This window comes from Pleurodeles waltl, chromosome 1_1 (assembly GCF_031143425.1).
Source record: "Pleurodeles waltl isolate 20211129_DDA chromosome 1_1, aPleWal1.hap1.20221129, whole genome shotgun sequence".
Classification (NCBI taxonomy): domain Eukaryota; kingdom Metazoa; phylum Chordata; class Amphibia; order Caudata; family Salamandridae; genus Pleurodeles; species Pleurodeles waltl.
The window spans coordinates 594,177,439-594,195,119 of record NC_090436.1 but is presented as its reverse complement, the minus strand read 5'-3'; positions in this window follow the sequence as shown (position 1 = coordinate 594,195,119).

The following is a 17,681-nucleotide window of genomic DNA, read 5'->3' as shown; positions in this document are numbered from 1 at the left end:
ACAGTGAGACTCACTGTTGGTGTCTGACCAGATTGCCCAGATGGGCCTGAACCGTCCTCCACGTCCAGACATCCAGGAGTGTATTCTTCAATGAGGGTTTCATCAAGGGGAGTCGTGGCAGTGGCCTATGTGTGCCCAGTGACAGCTCAACCTGCTGATGTGAAACATACAATGTTACTGGTTGTGTTGTGACATCTACCTCCAACAGTTTAGTGTTACAGTAAGCATACACCTTGTACAAAGTTACGTTGCATTTAATCAAATTAAGGCAAGGACCCAGGGTATTGGTTGTACTAACATGGCATTTGTGGAGCATGCCAGATCTTTTTGACTGAAGCAGATGCTGAAATGTGCAGATCATTAGCACTTGGGAGGATGGGCTGAGAATTATATCTTGCCACCAGTGCAGGCAAAACAGTGACTATACAAGATATGGCTTTGGCCATTTTGAGGCCTAGTTGATTGTGATGCAGGCAGACCCAGGAGTTTGTTGTATATGTGATCGGAGTCATCATATGGTCAGTGTAGTGTGAATGTGTCTCCTACCAATACCATTCTGGTTAGGCATCTTGAGACCGTAAGGATCACTGTTTTACACACTAGGTAAGCTGTTCTTCCTGTCCACAATAGTTTCATCTTGGGTTTGCAGGTTAAGATGGAGTTAGGTAGGAAGACACATCTCTGAGTTGAGCATGATCTGTTTCTTGGTCACTCCCAGTTGAGTAAACGTCAATTGAGAGTTAGCAAGAAAGGGTATTTGGACAAGTGACTACTGGTCTGGTGTTTAGAGTTAGAGAAACAGTGCCTCCTTGGAGTTGGAGTCATGCCACTCTCTCTACTACACGCACTTGACAAATGTTATCCTTCCAGGTAAGTAAACTTCATTTGAGAGTTCACTAATAGATAGATTTAGGCAAGTGAACACTGGGCTTGTGTTTGGAGTTACAGAAACAGAGCCTCCTGACCTTAGCAGTCATGTCACTCCCTACACTTCACACACTTGACACATGTTATCCTTCTAGGTGGATATACTTCAGTTGAGAGTTACCAAACATTGGTATTTGGACAAGAGAACAATGGGCTGGTAGTTACAAACACAGGGTCTTCCTGGTCTTAAAAGTCATGTCACTCCCTCTGCTTCCCATATTTGACAAATGGTATCCTCCCAGCTAAGAAAACGTACATTAATATTTACCCAACAGGTGTCTTTAGACATGTGAACACTGCTCTGGTGTTTGGGGTCAAAGAAACAGTGCCTCCTCTGATTTACAGTCAAATTATTCCCTCTACTTCACACCCTGGACAAATGTTATCCTCCCAGGGTGTACACTTCAATTGAAAGTGACCAAACAAAGGTATTTGGACAAGTGACCACTGTGCTGGTATTTGGAGTTGGTGGAATAGTGCCTCCTGGGACTTGCAGTCATGTCACTCTCTCTCCTACATACACTATAAAAATATTACCCTCGCCCCCAGGTGAGTCCACTTCAATTGACAACTGTCAAACAGATGTAGTAGGGCATGCGACCAGTGTGCTGGTGGTTGGAGTTACAGGATCAGTGCCTCCTGGGGGCTGTAGTCATGTCAGTCACTATACTACACACACTTGACAAATGGTATCTCCCCAGGTGTGTACCCTTAAATTGATAGACCACAAACAGGGGTATTTGGACATGTGGCCACTGGTCTGATGTTTGGAGCTATAGCAACAGTGGCTGCTGGGAGTTACTGTCATGTTAGTCCCTGTACTGCACACACTATACAAATGTCATCTCCTCAGGAGAGTACACTTCAATTGGGAGTTGCCAAATAGAGGTCTTTGGACAGGTGAACACTGGGCTGGTGAGTGCAATAACAGTAATGAGGCAAATAGTAAGCTATGAGCATGAATGACATAACAATTTTGTGAAGTTTTTAGTGTTGTGACTTATCAGACTCTACTCCCCCAGGTATTCCTGTCAAGCCCTCAGGATGCAAGATGGCCAAGAGCTTTTCCTCCCAGGGTGAGAGTATTAATGAGGCACTGGAAGGGCCACCACCAGTCTTCTTGGCCTGTAGCTCGTGCATGGACACCAGGGAATGGACCTTGCCCCTGAGTTCATTCCACTTCTTCCTGATGTCCTCCTTTGTGCACTGGGTAGTACTTAAAGCATTCACTCTGTCAACAATCTGTCCCACATTTACATTTTGCTACTGAGAGGAGTATGCTGGACTTGTGCGCCAAGCAATTATGGCTCTGCTCTTATGATTTCATTCACTATGACTCTTAACTCATCTTCTGAAAAACAGGGATTTGTGGAGCGTGACATGGTGGAACAAAACAAAATGAGTGGTAATGACTTACTAAACAGGGGAACTGCAAAAGGGTGTAAATGAACAAAAGTGTGTGCAGGGTGTTCAATGGTATAGTGAAAAAGGGGTGCCTAAAATATAGACTCTGTGGACAAAAAGCATTCTGTCGTCTGTGTTTTGCATTGAAAGTGCAAAGTATTGCAGTCTATGAATGAGTGTTTTATAGTGTCCTTTGCAGGTGTGTCCAGCGTGGCAATGTGTGTCTGCTGTGTTGTTTTCAAATTCATCCAATGTGCAGTTGTGTATTACTTTGCTGACCGTGAACCACCATGGTTCAGGCTGCCATTGGCTGACCACCAAGGGGGACCGCCACCACGGGCTTGTAATAAGGTTGGTGGTTGGTTGCGGTGCTGACGACGCTGGAGGTTGGACTGCCTATTTCCAGGCCACCGCGCCACTGGTGGTGTGCCCTTTTCGGTAGGCGGTCCTGCCTGTTTAACCTGTAACCATGGGGCTCTTTTCAGGACCACCAACATGGTGATCTAGCGGTCCGACCGCAAAGTCGTAATGAGGCCCTCAGTCTAAATAAGAATCCTTGCACCAAAGACCTGTAATTTCTAGGTCTAAATCTACCAAAGATAAACTCCTTGTAAGTGACAGTTTGGTGACCCATTGCAACACCGCTATTGTCTGCAAGTAAGGCTAAAGTAGAATCAATCAAAATATCAAGCTGGCATAACAGCATGTAAAATAGAAAACTAATACTGCCTCATGGCAAATGATGAATAGGAAACAACAAACCAGTAAATATCGGCAAGAGCCCATGCCAGTGATCCACACAAAGGGCTTTGTAACTAGCACTAGGTTAGAAATACACGTCATAGAAAAGCAAAGATTTGGAAAATATATAAAAGCTTCTTTTACAAAAGTCCTCAAAAGAACATATAACATTGTCAGATTGCTGATCATGATAGATAGCCTCTAAAGAACTTTCCACCACAGTGTGGATCCTAGAACTCACTATGTTTTTTTTTTACAGCTAAAGATAAGTTCCCGTGAACATAATTCTCTGGAAAGTGAGGAGGCAGCAACACTGTATTGTTTCAAAAGTGATCGCTCAGTGGCATGCGATGCCAGCAATAAAGGCTAGAGCTTGATTATTCAGAACTAGTGACAGTGCACAAAAGTGTGTATAATATAATTCAAACTGAACACACTCATGAGAAACAATAACTAAGAAACAGTAAAATGAACATAGAAGAAAGACCCTGCCTTTGACTCACACAGACACAACACCCACAACTGGTGCATTTAAAACATGCACGTTTATCCTGTAATATATATGAATTATACATCTCAAACAAGTAGCTTAACAAAGTAGCATGTAAAAAGGATTATTCATGCCCATGTGGGTTTGGTTTCACAGTGGATTAACAGTCATCCTCACCTAGAGATAATTAAGGTAAGTGTATGGTATTGCACTTGAACTGAAATTCAAAACTGCTTTGCAAAATCCCTTATTTCCCTGACGAAGTTTGAAGTCCAGGTAAATAAAGACAACTTTATCACACTGTTTGGTCTCACATTGAGATTGGTGCAGGCGTGACTCCAACACTGCTGCTTTAAACCCTTGGTAGACTGCAGTGTCTGTTGTTGATCTTGCAACACTTCAGGTTGGCAATCCTAGGGTCAGGCTGCTCTAAACTGAAAGAAAAAGAAAAGGAAATAAGATGGTCAGCCCTGCAAAGTACCACACAACCAACATTAGTCTAATGCAATTCAGTGTGGTGATCCACATCACCAAACTGAAATGCATTAATCATACATTTTAATGCTGCTCAGCTGTCAATCGGAGGACTGCTATAATGCACCATCATGAATGTGAGCTGCAGTGTCAGAGCGTGGTGTGTGCTGCTCCCGGGCTGACAGGCTAAGGGGTCTGAGTCTGGGGATCTTCTAGCAGCTCTGCCAGTATTCTCTCTGCTACAACAATGTATCTAAGTTGTAGACACACCGAGACACATGAGTGTACCTGATGTCACAGTCAGTGTGTGCCCAATCATGGCATGACTAGTAAAGACTCTGTGAGTGAGAGACTCAGTTAAATGCTTGGGGGGGTGTAAGTCACTGGTCTGTCCTGCTCTTAGCTGCTGCCCATGGTGCGAGCAGGAAGCAATTAAAAAAGTTTTGGCTGTGTTCTAGTTTGGGCAAGAAATACACGCTGTGGCTCCTCTGACCTCGCCACTTGCAACGCAGCAGGGGGCGATGGGGATGTGGAGATTGATTACTGCTGCACATCCTGTGAATGCGAGGAACCCAACCATAGACCACTGGTTGGCCGTTGTAGGAGGCTGGACTGGCTTGTAGTGAGTACCAAGGGGTACTTGCACCTTGCACCAGGCCCAGTTATCCCTTATTAGTGTATAGGGTGTCTAGCAGCCTAGGCTGATAGATAATGGTAGCTTAGCAGAGCAGCTTAGGCTGAACTAGGAGACGTGTGAAGCTACCACAGTACCACTTAGTGTCATATGCACAATATCATAAGAAAACACAATACACAGTTATACTAAAAATAAAGGTACTTTATTTTTATGACAATATGCCAAAGTATCTTAGAGTGTACCCTCAGTGAGAGGATAGGAAATATACACAAGATATATATACACAATAGCAAAAATATGCAGTATAGTCTTAGAAAACAGTGCAAACAATCAAACAATGTATAGTTACAATAGGATGCAATGGGGAAACATAGGGATAGGGGCAACACAAACCATATACTCCAGAAGTGGAATGCGAACCACGAATGGACCCCAAACCTATGTGACCTTGTAGAGGGTCGCTGGGACTATTAGACAATAGTGAGAGTTAGCAAAATAACCCTCCCCAAGACCCTGAAAAGTGAGTGCAAAGTGCACTAAAGTTCCCCTAAGGACAACAGAGTTGTGTTAGAGGAATAAGGCAGGAAAGACACAAACCAGCAATGCAACAACTGTGGATTTCCAATCTGGGGTACCTGTGGAACAAGGGGACCAAGTCCAAAAGTCACAAGCAAGTCGGAGATGGGCAGATGCCCAGGAAATGCCAGCTGCGGGTGCAAAGAAGCTTCGACTGGACAGAAGAAGCTGAGGTTTCTGCAGGAACGAAAAGGGCTAGAGACTTCCCCTTTGGTGGACGGATTCCTCTCGCCTTGGAGAGTCGTGCAGAAGTGTTTTCCCGCCGGAAGGACGCCAACAAGCCTTGCTACACGCAAATTGTGCGTTTGGCGTTTTTTGGACGCTGCTGGGGCCCAGGAGGGACCAGGAGGTCGCAAATTGGACCTGCAGAGAGAGGGGACGTCTAGCAAGACAAAGAGCCCTCACTGAAGCAGGTAGCACCCGGAGAAGTGCCAGAAACAGGCACTACAAGGATGCGTGAAACAGTGCTTGCCGAAGTTGCACAAAGGAGTCCCACGTCGCCGGAGACCAACTTAGAAAGTCGTGCAATGCAGGTTAGAGTGCCGTGGACCCAGGCTTGGCTGTGCACAAAGGATTTCCGCCGGAAGTGTACAGGGGCCGGAGTAGCTGCAAAGTCGCGGTTACCAGCAATGCAGCCCAGCGAGGTGAGGCAAGGACTTACCTCCACCAAACTTGGGCTGAAGAGTCACTGGACTGTGGGGGTCACTTGGACAGAGTCGCTGGATTCGAGGGACCTCGCTCGTCGTGCTGAGAGGAGACCCAAGGGACCGGTAATGCAGCTTTTTGGTGCCTGCGGTTGCAGGGGGAAGATTCCGTCGACCCACGGGAGATTTCTTCGGAGCTTCTGGTGCAGAGAGGAGGCAGACTACCCCCACAGCATGCACAAGCAGGAAAACAGTCGAGAAGGCGGCAGGATCAGCGTTACAGAGTTGCAGTAGTCGTCTTTGCTACTATGTTGCAGGTTTGCAGGCTTCCAGCGCGGTCAGCGGTCGATTCCTTATCAGAAGGTGAAGAGGGAGATGCAGAGGAACTCGGCTGAGCTCATGCATTCGTTATCTAAAATTTCCCCAGAGACAGAGACCCTAAATAGCCAGAAAAGAGGGTTTGGCTACTTAGGAGAGAGGATAGGCTACTAACACCTGAAGGAGCCTATCAGCAGGAGTCTCTGACGTCACCTGGTGGCACTGGCCACTCAGAGCAGTCCAGTGTGCCAGCAGCACCTCTGTTTCCAAGATGGCAGAGGTCTGGAGCACACTGGAGGAGCTCTGGACACCTCCCAGGGGAGGTGCACGTCAGGGGAGTGGTCACTCCCCTTTCCTTTGTCCAGTTTCGCGCCAGAGCAGGGGCTAAGGGGTCCCTGAACCGGTGTAGACTGGCTTATGCAGAATTGGGCACATCTGTGCCCAACAAAGCATTTCCAGAGGCTGGGGGAGGCTGCTCCTCCCCTGCCTTCACACCATTTTCCAAAGGGAGAGGGTGTCACACCCTCTCTCAGAGGAAGTTCTTTGTTCTGCCATCCTGGGCCAGGCCTGGCTGGACCCCAGGAGGGCAGCTGCCTGTCTGAGGGGTTGGCAGCAGCAGCAGCTGCAGTGAAACCCAAGGAAGGGCAGTCTGGCAGTACCAGGGTCTGTGCTACAGACCACTGGGATCATGGAATTGTACCAACAATGCCAGGATGGCATAGAGGGGGCAATTCCATGATCATAGACATGTTACATGGCCATATTCGGAGTTACCATGGTGAAGCTACATATAGGTAGTGACCTATATGTAGTGCACGCGTGTAATGGTGTCCCCGCACTCACAAAGTTCAGTGAATTGGCTCTGAACAATGTGGGGGCACCTTGGCTAGTGCCAGGGTGCCCTCACACTAAGTAACTTTGCACCTAACCTTTACCAGGTAAAGGTTAGACATATAGGTGACTTATAAGTTACTTAAGTGCAGTGTAAAATGGCTGTGAAATAACGTGGACGTTATTTCACTCAGGCTGCAGTGGCAGGCCTGTGTAAGAATTGTCAGAGCTCCCTATGGGTGGCAAAAGAAATGCTGCAGCCCATAGGGATCTCCTGGAACCCCAATACCCTGGGTACCTCAGTACCAGATACTAGGGAATTATAAGGGTGTTCCAGTAAGCCAATGTAAATTGGTAAAAATGGTCACTAGCCTGTTAGTGACAATTTGAAAGTAATGAGAGAGCATAACCACTGAGGTTCTGGTTAGCAGAGCCTCAGTGAGACAGTTAGGCACCACACAGGGAACATATACATGCACACCTATGAGCACTGGGGCCCTGTGTGACAGGGTCCCAGTGACACATACATATAGGCCACAAACCTATGAGCACTGGGGTCCTGACCAGCAGGATCCCAGTGACACATAACAACCATACTGAAAACATAGTGTTTTCACTATGAGCACTGAGGCCTGGCTATCAGGATCCCAGTGAGACAGTGAAAACAGTGACAAACATCCTGACATACACTCACAAACAGGCCAAAAGTGGGGGTAACAAGGCTAGAAAGAGGCTACCTTCTCACACAACCCCCCCCAAACGAAGGACAATAAGGCTAACCTTGGCCAGTTGAGACTTTATTGTCTAAGTGGTGATAAGTAGAGAGTAGCTCTGCAATAGACTGGTTACTCCCTTTATCATCCACTATATGGTTACTTCCCTGTGGGGATGTAAACCACCCTGTTTGAAGTTTTTTAGCTAACCAACAATGTGAAGATGTATTTTCAGAGTTTCTATCAGTAAGTTTTAGTTTAGAGCAGTGGGAATTATCCACTGAACCTATTTGTAATGATGGAAATGCCAGACAGGGATGCTGTCTCAGTAAAGCCATAGCTGGACAAAAACTTTGTCTATTTGGCTGGAAGAGAGAACAGGGATGCTGTTTCTCTTGAGTTGGAGCAGGGCAGGGATGCTGTCCTATGAGCTCCACACTAGGGCAGGGATGCTGTCCTAAGTGTTGTGAGGCAGTACAGGGTTTCTGCACTAAAGTTTCTCTGGGAGGGTTGGAGGGATGCTCCATGTTAACTAAAATGGTGCTCTTTTTGTCACCAATGTTAGTTATCCCACAGAGAGGTACTTCTACCTCAGGGAGTCCAGCTTTGCCAGCTGATGATTCCCTTGGAACAGGTGCCACCCCAGGAGAGGTTTCTCCCACCACAGGAATGCTATCCTGAATGGCAGGGTGGTTAGGGGATACTGTGATACCCTTTTTACCTGTTGATGGAGAGGGATCCTGAGTTTTCAGGCCTTCTCTCCTTTGCTTTTTCATTTCACTAGAAATGAGAGGGAACAATTCCTCAGGGATGCCCAGCATGGCTGCATGGGCATAAAACTCTACATCAGCCAAACCTGAGGCCTCTAGGTCATTACCTAAGAGACAGTCTACAGGTAAGCTAGGTGATACCACCACCTGCTTAGGGCCAGTAACTCCACCCCAACTAAACTGAATTATAGCTAAGGGAAGAAACTTAGTGGAGTTATGGACATCAATAATCTTATACTGTTGTCCAATGATGTGTTGATCAGGGTGCACTAGGTTTTCAGTCACCAAAGTGAAACTGGCACCTGTGTCCCTGTAGGCCAAGGCCTCAACACCATTTATTGAAACTGTCTGCCTGTACTTATCCATTGTAAGGGGACAAGCAGCCAGTGTGGCAAGGCCAATGCCACTAGGTGTGACAGAAACTGTCTTGGGACTGATTACATCAGTTTCCACTATGGACCCATAAGTGAACCCAACTACACCCTTTGCTTGACTGTTGCCAGCAGTCCCACCACTAGTACCACTACTGCTAGGGGCACTAGAGCTTGATGTATTAGTGGTGGTAGGCTCAGGGGGTTTACCTGGACAGGACTTATCCCCTGGCCTATGGCCTCTGTTTTTACACACAAAGCACCAAGGCTTTTTAATGTGTGCAGGTTGGGAAGAAGAGGAAGAATTTGTTTTATCCCCACCCTCTGAAGAGTGTTTAAGATTTGAAGTGGGATCTTTGGTTTTACCCTTATCCCCATGCTTATCTTGAGATTTTTCACCATCTTTCTTCTTATTGCCATCTTTGTCACCCCCTGTATGAACTTTTCTGTTCACCCTTGTTCTGACCCATTTGTCTGCCTTCTTTCCCAATTCTTGGGGAGAGGTCAGCTCAGAGTCTACCAGGTACTGGTGCAACAAATCAGACACACAATTATTAAGAATATGCTCTCTCAGGATTAAGTTATACAGGCTGTCATAATCAGTAACTTTACTGCCATGTAACCACCCCTCCAAGGCCTTCACTGCCTGGTCAATGAAATCAACCCAGTCTTGTGAAGACTCCTTTTTGGTCTCTCTGAACTTTATCCTGTACTGTTCAGTGGTTAAGCCATAACCATCCAGGAGTGCATTCTTAAGAACTTGGAAATTATTAGCATCATTTTCTTTTACAGTAAGGAGCCTATCCCTACCTTTTTCAGTAAATGATAGCCATAGGATAGCAGCCCACTGCTTTTGAGGGACATCCTGTACAGCACAGGCCCTCTCAAGTGCAGCAAACCACTTGTTAATGTCATCCCCCTCCTTATAAGGGGGAACTATCTTGTGCAGATTCCTGGAATCATGCTCTTTTGCAGGATGACTATGGGGAATACTGCTGCTGCCACCATGGGTATCTAAACCCAACTTCTGTCTTTCCCTCTCTATTTCTAAAGACTGTCTATCCAAATCCAGCTGTTGCTTCTTGAGCTTCAGTCTGGTTTGTTCCACTCTCAATCTATTGAGCTCCCTTTCCAACAATCTGTCATCAGGGTGGGTGGGAGGGACATTTCTAGATACAGAGGTATGATGGGAATGAACAGAAGGAGACCTGTCCCTTACAGAGGGCACCCTAACAGCTTGGCTACCAGTATAATGTGAGAGCACACCATTAATATGGTGTGATTCAACCTCTGTACCAACTATGCTAGACTGTCTAGTAATGGGCAGGCTGAGAATTTTCTTTCCTGAACCTTTTCCTGGGGGAGTCCCTGGATCAGATTGAGAACCATTAGCTACTTTTTCTACAGATTGGGCACTTATGGCCTTATCCTGTACTCTAAGCATATTAATTAACAGTTCTAAAGAAGGATTCTTCCCTACACTCAAACCTCTCTCTATGCAGAGACTCCTTGCTCCTTTCCAGCTAAGGTGATCATATGCAAGTTTGGACAGTTCAACATTTTTTCCTGTGCCAGACATTTTTTAGAGAGAGTTAAAGTGATAGAAAAAGAGAAAAAAGTTTTCAGAACTTTTTGGAAAGACAGAAAAAAAACTTTTTAAACTTTTAAGAACTTTTTGAAAGTTTAGAAGTACTTTTCAGCACTTAGAAAAGAGTGAAAAGAGGAAATGCAAAACTTTTTGGCTATGTGTATATACATTGACCTTGTTTTGTATATTTTTCTCTTATGAAAAGTACAATGACAAGAGTGGTAAGTAGTCTCAAGCACTTATCCCACCACTGCACAACCAATGTAGGAGGCTGGACTGGCTTGTAGTGAGTACCAAGGGGTACTTGCACCTTGCACCAGGCCCAGTTATCCCTTATTAGTGTATAGGGTGTCTAGCAGCTTAGGCTGATAGATAATGGTAGCTTAGCAGAGCAGCTTAGGCTGAACTAGGAGACGTGTGAAGCTACCACAGTACCACTTAGTGTCATATGCACAATATCATAAGAAAACACAATACACAGTTATACTAAAAATAAAGGTACTTTATTTTTATGACAATATGCCAAAGTATCTTAGAGTGTACCCTCAGTGAGAGGATAGGAAATATACACAAGATATATATACACAATAGCAAAAATATGCAGTATAGTCTTAGAAAACAGTGCAAACAATGTATAGTTACAATAGGATGCAATGGGGAAACATAGGGATAGGGGCAACACAAACCATATACTCCAGAAGTGGAATGCGAACCACGAATGGACCCCAAACCTATGTGACCTTGTAGAGGGTCGCTGGGACTATTAGACAATAGTGAGAGTTAGCAAAATAACCCTCCCCAAGACCCTGAAAAGTGAGTGCAAAGTGCACTAAAGTTCCCCTAAGGACAACAGAGTCGTGTTAGAGGAATAAGGCAGGAAAGACACAAACCAGCAATGCAACAACTGTGGATTTCCAATCTGGGGTACCTGTGGAACAAGGGGACCAAGTCCAAAAGTCACAAGCAAGTCGGAGATGGGCAGATGCCCAGGAAATGCCAGCTGCGGGTGCAAAGAAGCTTCGACTGGACAGAAGAAGCTGAGGTTTCTGCAGGAACGAAAAGGGCTAGAGACTTCCCCTTTGGTGGACGGATTCCTCTTGCCTTGGAGAGTCGTGCAGAAGTGTTTTCCCGCCGGAAGGACGCCAACAAGCCTTGCTACACGCAAATCGTGCGTTTGGCGTTTTTTGGACGCTGCTGGGGCCCAGGAGGGACCAGGAGGTCGCAAATTGGACCTGCAGAGAGAGGGGACATCGAGCAAGACAAAGAGCCCTCACTGAAGCAGGTAGCACCCAGGGAAGTGCCAGAAACAGGCACTACAAGGATGCATGAAATGGTGCTCGCCGAAGTTGCACAAAGGAGTCCCACGTCGCCGGAGACCAACTTAGAAAGTCGTGCAATGCAGGTTAGAGTGCCGTGGACCCAGGCTTGGCTGTGCACAAAGGATTTCCGCCGGAAGTGCACAGGGGCCGGAGTAGCTGCAAAGTCGCGGTTCCCAGCAATGCAGCCCAGCGAGGTGAGGCAAGGACTTACCTCCACCAAACTTGGGCTGAAGAGTCACTGGACTGTGGGGGTCACTTGGACAGAGTCGCTGGATTCGAGGGACCTCGCTCATCGTGCTGAGAGGAGACCCAAGGGACCGGTAATGCAGCTTTTTGGTGCCTGCGGTTGCAGGGGGAAGATTCCGTCGACCCACGGGAGATTTCTTCGGAGCTTCTGGTGCAGAGAGGAGGCAGACTACCCCCACAGCATGCACAAGCAGGAAAACAGTCGAGAAGGCGGCAGGATCAGCGTTACAGAGTTGCAGTAGTCGTCTTTGCTACTATGTTGCAGGTTTGCAGGCTTCCAGCGCGGTCAGCGGTCGATTCCTTATCAGAAGGTGAAGAGGGAGATGCAGAGGAACTCGGCTGAGCTCATGCATTCGTTATCTAAAATTTCCCCAGAGACAGAGACCCTAAATAGCCAGAAAAGAGGGTTTGGCTACTTAGGAGAGAGGATAGGCTACTAACACCTGAAGGAGCCTATCAGCAGGAGTCTCTGACGTCACCTGGTGGCACTGGCCACTCAGAGCAGTCCAGTGTGCCAGCAGCACCTCTGTTTCCAAGATGGCAGAGGTCTGGAGCACACTGGAGGAGCTCTGGACACCTCCCAGGGGAGGTGCAGGTCAGGGGAGTGGTCACTCCCCTTTCCTTTGTCCAGTTTCGCGCCAGAGCAGGGGCTAAGGGGTCCCTGAACCGGTGTAGACTGGCTTATGCAGAATTGGGCACATCTGTGCCCAACAAAGCATTTCCAGAGGCTGGGGGAGGCTGCTCCTCCCCTGCCTTCACACCATTTTCCAAAGGGAGAGGGTGTCACACCCTCTCTCAGAGGAAGTTCTTTGTTCTGCCATCCTGGGCCAGGCCTGGCAGGACCCCAGGAGGGCAGCTGCCTGTCTGAGGGGTTGGCAGCAGCAGCAGCTGCAGTGAAACCCCAGGAAGGGCAGTCTGGCAGTACCAGGGTCTGTGCTACAGACCACTGGGATCATGGAATTGTACCAACAATGCCAGGATGGCATAGAGGGGGCAATTCCATGATCATAGACATGTTACATGGCCATATTCGGAGTTACCATGGTGAAGCTACATATAGGTAGTGACCTATATGTAGTGCACGCGTGTAATGGTGTCCCCGCACTCACAAAGTTCAGTGAATTGGCTCTGAACAATGTGGGGGCACCTTGGCTAGTGCCAGGGTGCCCTCACACTAAGTAACTTTGCACCTAACCTTTACCAGGTAAAGGTTAGACATATAGGTGACTTATAAGTTACTTAAGTGCAGTGTAAAATGGCTGTGAAATAACGTGGACGTTATTTCACTCAGGCTGCAGTGGCAGGCCTGTGTAAGAATTGTCAGAGCTCCCTATGGGTGGCAAAAGAAATGCTGCAGCCCATAGGGATCTCCTGGAACCCCAATACCCTGGGTACCTCAGTACCAGATACTAGGGAATTATAAGGGTGTTCCAGTAAGCCAATGTAAATTGGTAAAAATGGTCACTAGCCTGTTAGTGACAATTTGAAAGTAATGAGAGAGCATAACCACTGAGGTTCTGGTTAGCAGAGCCTCAGTGAGACAGTTAGGCACCACACAGGGAACATATACATGCACACCTATGAGCACTGGGGCCCTGTGTGACAGGGTCCCAGTGACACATACACATAGGCCACAAACCTATGAGCACTGGGGTCCTGACCAGCAGGATCCCAGTGACACATAACAACCATACTGAAAACATAGTGTTTTCACTATGAGCACTGAGGCCTGGCTATCAGGATCCCAGTGAGACAGTGAAAACAGTGACAAACATCCTGACATACACTCACAAACAGGCCAAAAGTGGGGGTAACAAGGCTAGAAAGAGGCTACCTTCTCACACAACCCCCCCCAAACGAAGGACAATAAGGCTAACCTTGGCCAGTTGAGACTTTATTGTCTAAGTGGTGATAAGTAGAGAGTAGCTCTGCAATAGACTGGTTACTCCCTTTATCATCCACTATATGGTTACTTCCCTGTGGGGATGTAAACCACCCTGTTTGAAGTTTTTTAGCTAACCAACAATGTGAAGATGTATTTTCAGAGTTTCTATCAGTAAGTTTTAGTTTAGAGCAGTGGGAATTATCCACTGAACCTATTTGTAATGATGGAAATGCCAGACAGGGATGCTGTCTCAGTAAAGCCATAGCTGGACAAAAACTTTGTCCATTTGGCTGGAAGAGAGAACAGGGATGCTGTTTCTCTTGAGTTGGAGCAGGGCAGGGATGCTGTCCTATGAGCTCCACACTAGGGCAGGGATGCTGTCCTAAGTGTTGTGAGGCAGTACAGGGTTTCTGCACTAAAGTTTCTCTGGGAGGGTTGGAGGGATGCTCCATGTTAACTAAAATGGTGCTCTTTTTGTCACCAATGTTAGTTATCCCACAGAGAGGTACTTCTACCTCAGGGAGTCCAGCTTTGCCAGCTGATGATTCCCTTGGAACAGGTGCCAACCCAGGAGAGGTTTCTCCCACCACAGGAATGCTATCCTGAATGGCAGGGTGGTTAGGGGATACTGTGATACCCTTTTTACCTGTTGATGGAGAGGGATCCTGAGTTTTCAGGCCTTCTCTCCTTTGCTTTTTCATTTCACTAGAAATGAGAGGGAACAATTCCTCAGGGATGCCCAGCATGGCTGCATGGGCATAAAACTCTACATCAGCCCAACCTGAGGCCTCTAGGTCATTACCTAAGAGACAGTCTACAGGTAAGCTAGGTGATACCACCACCTGCTTAGGGCCAGTAACTCCACCCCAACTAAACTGAATTATAGCTAAGGGAAGAAACTTAGTGGAGTTATGGACATCAATAATCTTATACTGTTGTCCAATGATGTGTTGATCAGGGTGCACTAGGTTTTCAGTCACCAAAGTGTAATTGGCACCTGTGTCCCTGTAGGCCAAGGCCTCAACACCATTTATTGAAACTGTCTGCCTGTACTTATCCATTGTAAGGGGACAAGCAGCCAGTGTGGCAAGGCCAATGCCACTAGGTGTGACAGAAACTGTCTTGGGACTGATTACATCAGTTTCCACTATGGACCCATAAGTGAACCCAACTACACCCTTTGCTTGACTGTTGCCAGCAGTCCCACCACTAGTACCACTACTGCTAGGGGCACTAGAGCTTGATGTATTAGTGGTGGTAGGCTCAGGGGGTTTACCTGGACAGGACTTATCCCCTGGCCTATGGCCTCTGTTTTTACACACAAAGCACCAAGGCTTTTTAATGTGTGCAGGTTGGGAAGAAGAGGAAGAATTTGTTTTATCCCCACCCTCTGAAGAGTGTTTAAGATTTGAAGTGGGATCTTTGGTTTTACCCTTATCCCCATGCTTATCTTGAGATTTTTCACCATCTTTCTTCTTATTGCCATCTTTGTCACCCCCTGTATGAACTTTTCTGTTCACCCTTGTTCTGACCCATTTGTCTGCCTTCTTTCCCAATTCTTGGGGAGAGGTCAGCTCAGAGTCTACCAGGTACTGGTGCAACAAATAAGACACACAATTATTAAGAATATGCTCTCTCAGGATTAAGTTATACAGGCTGTCATAATCAGTAACTTTACTGCCATGTAACCACCCCTCCAAGGCCTTCACTGCCTGGTCAATGAAATCAACCCAGTCTTGTGAAGACTCCTTTTTGGTCTCTCTGAACTTTATCCTGTACTGTTCAGTGGTTAAGCCATAACCATCCAGGAGTGCATTCTTAAGAACTTGGAAATTATTAGCATCATTTTCTTTTACAGTAAGGAGCCTATCCCTACCTTTTTCAGTAAATGATAGCCATAGGATAGCAGCCCACTGCTTTTGAGGGACATCCTGTACAGCACAGGCCCTCTCAAGTGCAGCAAACCACTTGTTAATGTCATCCCCCTCCTTATAAGGGGGAACTATCTTGTGCAGATTCCTGGAATCATGCTCTTTTGCAGGATGACTATGGGGAATACTGCTGCTGCCACCATGGGTATCTAAACCCAACTTCTGTCTTTCCCTCTCTATTTCTAAAGACTGTCTATCCAAATCCAGCTGTTGCTTCTTGAGCTTCAGTCTGGTTTGTTCCACTCTCAATCTATTGAGCTCCCTTTCCAACAATCTGTCATCAGGGTGGGTGGGAGGGACATTTCTAGATACAGAGGTATGATGGGAATGAACAGAAGGAGACCTGTCCCTTACAGAGGGCACCCTAACAGCTTGGCTACCAGTATAATGTGAGAGCACACCATTAGTATGGTGTGATTCAACCTCTGTACCAACTATGCTAGACTGTCTAGTAATGGGCAGGCTGAGAATTTTCTTTCCTGAACCTTTTCCTGGGGGAGTCCCTGGATCAGATTGAGAACCATTAGCTACTTTTTCTACAGATTGGGCACTTATGGCCTTATCCTGTACTCTAAGCATATTAATTAACAGTTCTAAAGAAGGATTCTTCCCTACACTCAAACCTCTCTCTATGCAGAGACTCCTTGCTCCTTTCCAGCTAAGGTGATCATATGCAAGTTTGGACAGTTCAACATTTTTTCCTGTGCCAGACATTTTTTAGAGAGAGTTAAAGTGATAGAAAAAGAGAAAAAAGTTTTCAGAACTTTTTGGAAAGACAGAAAAAAAACTTTTTAAACTTTTAAGAACTTTTTGAAAGTTTAGAAGTACTTTTCAGCACTTAGAAAAGAGTGAAAAGAGGAAATGCAAAACTTTTTGGCTATGTGTATATACACTGACCTTGTTTTGTATATTTTTCTCTTATGAAAAGTACAATGACAAGAGTGGTAAGTAGTCTCAAGCACTTATCCCACCACTGCACAACCAATGTAGGAGGCTGGACTGGCTTGTAGTGAGTACCAAGGGGTACTTGCACCTTGCACCAGGCCCAGTTATCCCTTATTAGTGTATAGGGTGTCTAGCAGCTTAGGCTGATAGATAATGGTAGCTTAGCAGAGCAGCTTAGGCTGAACTAGGAGACGTGTGAAGCTACCACAGTACCACTTAGTGTCATATGCACAATATCATAAGAAAACACAATACACAGTTATACTAAAAATAAAGGTACTTTATTTTTATGACAATATGCCAAAGTATCTTAGAGTGTACCCTCAGTGAGAGGATAGGAAATATACACAAGATATATATACACAATAGCAAAAATATGCAGTATAGTCTTAGAAAACAGTGCAAACAATGTATAGTTACAATAGGATGCAATGGGGAAACATAGGGATAGGGGCAACACAAACCATATACTCCAGAAGTGGAATGCGAACCACGAATGGACCCCAAACCTATGTGACCTTGTAGAGGGTCGCTGGGACTATTAGACAATAGTGAGAGTTAGCAAAATAACCCTCCCCAAGACCCTGAAAAGTGAGTGCAAAGTGCACTAAAGTTCCCCTAAGGACAACAGAGTCGTGTTAGAGGAATAAGGCAGGAAAGACACAAACCAGCAATGCAACAACTGTGGATTTCCAATCTGGGGTACCTGTGGAACAAGGGGACCAAGTCCAAAAGTCACAAGCAAGTCGGAGATGGGCAGATGCCCAGGAAATGCCAGCTGCGGGTGCAAAGAAGCTTCGACTGGACAGAAGAAGCTGAGGTTTCTGCAGGAACGAAAAGGGCTAGAGACTTCCCCTTTGGTGGACGGATC